Genomic DNA, 6,603 nt, shown 5'->3' with positions numbered 1-6,603 from the left:
TTCATGGCTGCAGTCACCATCTGAAGTGATTTTGGAGCCCAGAAAAATAAAGTCAGCCACTGTTTCCATTGTTTCCCCATCTATTTGCCATAAAGTGATAGGACTGGATGCCATGATCTTCGTTTTCTGAATGTTGAGCTTTGAGCCAGCTTTTTCACTCTCCTCTTTCACTTTCATCAAGAGGCTGTTTAGTTCTTCTTCACTTTCTGCCATAAGGGTGGTGTCATCTGCTGCTGCTGCTGCTAAGTCACTTAAGTCATGTCCGACTCTGTGTGACCCCATAGACGGCAGCCCACCAGGCTCCCCCATCCCTGGGATTCTCCAGGCAAGAACACTGGAGTGGGTTGCCATTTCCTTCTCCAATGCATGAAAGTGAAAAGTGAAAGGGAAGTTGTTCAGTCATGTCCGACTCTTCGAGACCCCATGGACTGCAGCCTACCAGGCTCCTCCGTCCATAGGATTTTCCAGACAAGAGTACTGGAGTGGGGTGCCATCACCTTCTCCAGTGTCATCTGAGTCTTCACTAAATGCCAATCATTGTTCCACATGTTTTCTATATCTTTTAACTTCCACCAGCACCCTGTAAGAGGAGGTATTATTAGCCCCATGTACAGGTGAAGAAAGTGAGGGGAGTCAAATAATTTGCCTTTAAACTTTTTCATGATGGCCATTCTGACGTGCACTCATCTTCTCCTGCAAGAACACCAAAATCACAACTAGCTGCCGAACAGCCATCAACAGGAGAATGTTGGATCCCACCAGAATTAGTCCTTAGAGGCAGAGTTATATACCAGCCGTTTCTTAGCTCCCTTCCAAGTGGCACAGTGGTAAAGAATCTGCCTGCCAATTCAGGAGACACAAGATACATGGGTTCGATCCCTGGGTTGGGAAGATCCCCTGGAGGAGTAAATGGCAACCACTCCAATATTCTTGCCTGGAAAATTCCATGGACAGAAGAGCCTGGCAGGCTACAGTCCATGGGGTCACAAAGAGTCGGACGTGACTAAGCATGTGCACAAGGTCAAGGTCTCTGTTGACCAGAAAGAAAAGTGCTTGGCCTAAAGCTGGAGAGAGCAAATCAGAGTTCAGTTTCTTCATTATAAATGAACAGCAGTTTCTTAGTTGAAGTAAGTTGTTATGCCTTAAACAAAAGTGTTTGATGTAAATAGGGACTGAACTCCTGCAGAATGAATGGGAATAAAAATGGGGCTCAACTGAGAGCAAGTTATTGATAGATTCTAGTGACTACTTGGGAGAGGGCAATGGCAACCCACTCCAGTGTTCTTGCCTGGAGAATCCCATGGACGGAGGAGCCTGGCTGCCATCTATGGGGTCGCACAGAGTCGGACACGACTGAAGCGACTTAGCAGCCGCAGTAGAAGACACCACCCTTATGGCAGAAAGTGAAGAACTAAACAGCAGCAGCAGTGACTACTTGAAGGGCCAGAGTTTTCAACCAAAACACATAACTTTGGTTGCCAATTCAGTATAAACTGGTCCCTGATTTAATAAATATGCTAACCTCCTTCCATGGACAGAGATGGCTTTTATGGATTAACTGTGTATCCTTTGAATATAGCACATTCCAAAGGCCTACTTCATAGTTTGTGTGGTCATAATTATTTAGTTGTTTGTTTAGTCTCCCCAGGCGAGCTTATAAGCACTATATGAAGGCCAGCCCCGGATCTGCTTTGTTCACAAAGTCTGGTGCCTTGAAATTCATAGATGCTCAGTTCATGTTTATTGGCTTATTCATCTTGTTCTTGGGCAAGACTGGCATCTGAGGTTCTCAGGGCCACAAACAAATTCTATACATCTGCCCAAAGCAGGGGAGGAAGGCCTCCCAGAGCCTTGTTGTGCTTCTGGGGTGAGCTATTAGACTCCCTAGGTTCTGCCTCGTTTGGGTGGAGCCTCAAAGACTTGATGCCACTGGTCTTAGCAGTGGGGCTCTGGTTTTAGTAGTGGGGCTCATCTTTGTTCTGAGATGTTAACTGTAAACAAATTGTGCTATTTCCTGTCCCCTGGGGAACTCAAAGGGGCCACAATTGAGGGGCAGTGACAGCACAAGAGTTACAGTGTTCTCTGCTGGAACCTCCCTATTGCTAGCCAGAGATGGCTCCAATATAGGCTAGCCAATCAGGAAATTCCAAACTCTTTTCCTGAACTCTAAACAGCTAGAGGAATCTCTCCAGCTGGAGTTGGAAAAGCTCCCAGTGAGGAGAGCCGAGTCTTACGTAACTTTTATGGACTGACCATTTTTAGGAAAAAACAAACAGTTTCTCAGCTAGTGCTGGACTTTTTGAGGCACATCCTGCATTCCTTCCTGGAGGCTCAGCCTCTCACAAAACAGAGTTGAAGACTGGTGAGATTCAACGGGGACGGATGACACGAGACAGAGAGAGTACATCTGTTGGACATTCTGGCTGGAATGTGCAATTTTGGTTCTCATGGTGCAGCTCCCACTAGCAGTGAAGGGAGTGTGGTGTTGGGGTGCAGGGAGAGGAGCCATACCTGGGGATACTCTCCCTGCACATTCCAGAGGCCAGCCACTACCAGCTCTGTCCACTCAGCACCCCACATCCCACTAGGGAGGAGTAGAACTTAGTGTGTATAAATACATCCAAAATTGTAATGAACCAAATTCTGCTCTGGAAAAAGAAATTTTCCCAATTTACTTTGGTAAAGATTCAGTTCCTCCTTAGTTCAGTTCAGTGAACATTATAAACCATGTGCCAGACTCTGCTGCTGCTGCTAAGTCGCTTCAGTCGTGTCCAACTCTGTGCGATCCCAGAGAGGGCAGCCCACCAGGCTCCCCCGTCCCTGGGATTCTCCAGGCAAGAACACTGGAGTGGGTTGCCATTTCCTTCTAGGCTAGGTTAAATGACTGCAAAGATGAGTAAGACCATTTCTGTCCTTAACATGCAATCAAGGGAAGAGAGAAAATGTATATAAACAGTTATAATATACTTCCTTGCCATATAGTCCTGTGTTTTTTATGTATTTCTTTTATTCTTAACTCTCTTATAAAGGTAACCATCAGTTTTATGTCTACTTGTGAACTTAGGGGGCTGCTTTATTGACTGTGCCAAAGCCTTTGACTGTGTGGATCACAGTAAACTGTGGAAAATTCTTCAAGAGATGGGAATACCAGACCACCTGACCTGCCTCTTGAGAAACCTATATGCAGGTCAGGAAGCAACAGTTAGAACTGGACATGAAACAACAGACTGGTTCCAAGTAGGAAAAGGAGTACGTCAAGGCTGTATATTGTCACCCTGCTTATTTAACTTATATGCAGAGTACATCATGAGAAACGCTGGGCTGGAAGAAACACAAGCTGGAATCAAGATTGCCGGGAGAAATATCAATAACCTCAGATATGCAGATGACACCATCCTTATGGCAGAAAGTGAAGAGGAACTAAAAAGCCTCTTGATGAAAGTGAAAGAGGAGAGTGAAAAAGTTGGCTTAAAGCTCAACATTCAGAAAACGAAGATCATGGCATCCGGTCCCATCACTTCATGGGAAATAGATGGGGAAACAGGGGAAACAGTGTCAGACTTTATTTTTTTGGGCTCCAAAATCACTTCAGATGGTGATTGCAGCCATGAAATTAAAATACGCTTACTCCTCGGAAGGAAAGTTATGACCAACCTTGAGAGTATATTTGAAAAGCAGAGACATTACTTTGCCAACAAAGGTTCGTCTAGTCAAGGCTATGGTTTTTCCGGTGGTTATGTATGGATGTGAGAGTTGGACTATGAAGAAAGCTGAGCACTGAAGAATTAATGCTTTTGAACTGTGGTGTTGGAGAAGACTCTTGAGAGTCCCTTGGACTTCGAGGAGATCCAACCAGTCCATCCTAAAGGAGATCAGTCCTAGGTGTTCATTGGAAGGACTGATGCTGAAGCTGAAACTCCAAAACTTTGGCCACCTTATGCGAAGAGTTGACTCATTGGAAAAGACTCTGATGCTGGGAGGGATTGGGGGCAGGAGGAGAAGGGGACGACAGAGGATGAGATGGCTGGATGGCATCACCAACTCAATGGACATGAGTTTGAGTGAACTCTGGGAGTTGGTGATGGACAGGGAGGCCTGGTGTGCTGTGATGCATGGGGTCACAAAGAGTTGGACACGACTGAGTGACTGAACTGAACTGAACTGAATTTATGATAAACAAAAATACAAGAAAATCTCCCTTTTTCAGGTGTGACCAGTTATATTTTTAAATTATACGTGAAATAGGCAGGCACAACTTTAAAGAATATTCTTATATTAATTGTTCTTATTTCCATAATTTTCTCAAGCTGAGATGAGGCATTTTAGAATTTTGAATGTAACTTGAATCTTTCAAAATAACAAATAGCTTTCTCACTGAATTAGGATTTGCCTTAGACAAGGATTTGCCTGTAACCTTTTGCTTTTTCTCTCAAATGAAGTATTAGGCAGACATCTAGCACAGCAGTAGCTTGGTAGACTATTATTGTTGTTGTTTAGTCGCTAAGTTATGTCTGACCTTTTGCCACCCCATGAACTGTAGCATGCCAGGCTTCCCTGTCCTTCACTATCTCCTGGAGTTTGCTCAAACTCATGTCCATAGAGTCAGTGGTGCCATCCAACCATCTCATCTTCTGTCGCCCCCTTCTCCTCCTGCCCTCAATCTTTCCCAACATCAGGGTCCTTTCCAATGAGTCAGCTCTTCACATCAGGTGAGATAATAAATATTACATAGATAGGAAATAATGGCTACTGTCGTTGTAAGTATTATTCTTTAGCTACAGGTCATCCCCTTCTAGTCTATGTTGTGTGGTAAGGTAGTGAAAGGGCAAGTCGCTCAGTCGTGTCCAACTCTTTGCGACCCCATGGACTATACAGTCTGTGGAATTCTCTAGGCCAGAATACTGGAGTGGGTAGCCTGTCCCTTCTCCAGGGGATCTTCTCAACCCGGGGACCAAACCCCAGTTTTCCACATTGCAGGCGGATTCTTTACCAGCTGAGCCACAAGGGAAACCCAAGAATACTGAGAGGGTAGCCTATCCCTTCTCCAGCATAACTCTGGTAATTCCTGACTCTGCACATTGTCCTTATGTTGCTTTTATAGTAGTTTAAGCCCTGTTTACAAAGCTATTTTAACTATTAGTAAAGGAGCCTAGATTTACAGCTCTATGTCTTTACTTAAAATAAGCTCACTTCTCTCCTCATGCCTTTCACCCATATTTACTATATCCAAACTCATCTGACTGTTGATAGTTCCTTTGCTATCTACAACCATACCACATATAGAAAAGGGAGGGATAGGTAAGAGAGAAGGACTTGAGACCCAGGTCAGTTCAAGTGTGGGTTTGGAACCTGGGGAGCAGGAGAAGAAGAAAAGAAAAAGGCCTGGTAGAGGCATGGGATGGTATTATTAAATAGAAATAGAAAGATAAAGGCTGTTTATGGCTCAGTCTGCACTCCAGAATGATAATGCAATAAGCTAAATTCCACAGATGTTTTTGAAGCACTTTATATGAAGGGAATTAGCCAGTCTGTCAGCTCCAATACAAATAAACTCAGAATTCTTCCTTCACATTCCTCAGTGGCTCCTTAGAGAGGAGCTGCCTCTGAAATATATGCAACAACCATGTGGGAAGAGGAAAGAGGATCCCTAGGCAGGCCCAGCAGAGTCAGAATTTTGAGAAACAGACTTTGAATAGAGAGGCCTTTAAAGTCCAGAATAGAAATCAGCAAATTATGGTCCATGCCAGAATAACTTTATAAGGTTTTACATTTACACTGAGAATGGTTTTTACATTTTTAAAGAATTGTTTTTTAAAAAAAGGAAGAAGGGAGTATATAGCAGAACTTTATGGCCACAAAGCCTAAGTAGTAACTGTCTGGCCCTTTACAGACAGCGTTTGCTGAAAGGAGGGTTTTCTGAAAGCTCACCAGAAGCTGGAGGATGCAGGAAAATCTGTTTTGAACCCTAGGGTAGGCACTTGCAGAAAAAAAAGGTACCAGCATCAATGACGAATAAATTTCTATTTCTACTTTCCAAAAGTGCTGGGGACCTAGCAAACTAATGATTGCTGGGCCAGAAAGAGTGAAGCCTTGTACTGGGTTTAGAATACACTATTGCCTTTGTTCTAACGGAGCAGCGGAATATATCCTTTCATTGACACTGCTTTATCAGGCCTTTAGATGGAGCAAGTGGGTGAGTAGAGGCATTTCTTTCTGTTTGCAATTTTCTACTTTCTCTATTACACATTAGTGGAAATTAATAGCTTGTATCTAGGGAAGCAGATTCCTGACTGTTTCAACTGTTCCTCAAGCCAGTGGTAGGGATTATATGCCTGAAAGAAAAGAACTCTACCTCCAAGTACAGGCCAGGTTCACTTCCCAACATGGCCACTGTGACCCAGAAGAATAAAAATATGCAAGACCAGGCCTCTCTACTATATGCATGAGTGACAGTCACAGTTTTAAAATACTTTGGTCCAAAGAATTTATAGCATTTAAATTTCTTGCTACTTATTTTTTATTGAAGTATAATTGATTTACAATGTTCTAATTTCTGCTCTCCAACAAAGTGATGCAGTTTATATACATATGTGTGTATATACA

The sequence above is a fragment of the Bison bison genome, unplaced genomic scaffold (genome assembly GCF_000754665.1).
Source record: "Bison bison bison isolate TAMUID 2011002044 unplaced genomic scaffold, Bison_UMD1.0 scf7180017864230, whole genome shotgun sequence".
In the NCBI taxonomy this organism is placed as follows: domain Eukaryota; kingdom Metazoa; phylum Chordata; class Mammalia; order Artiodactyla; family Bovidae; genus Bison; species Bison bison.
Note: the sequence above shows the minus strand (reverse complement) of the source record.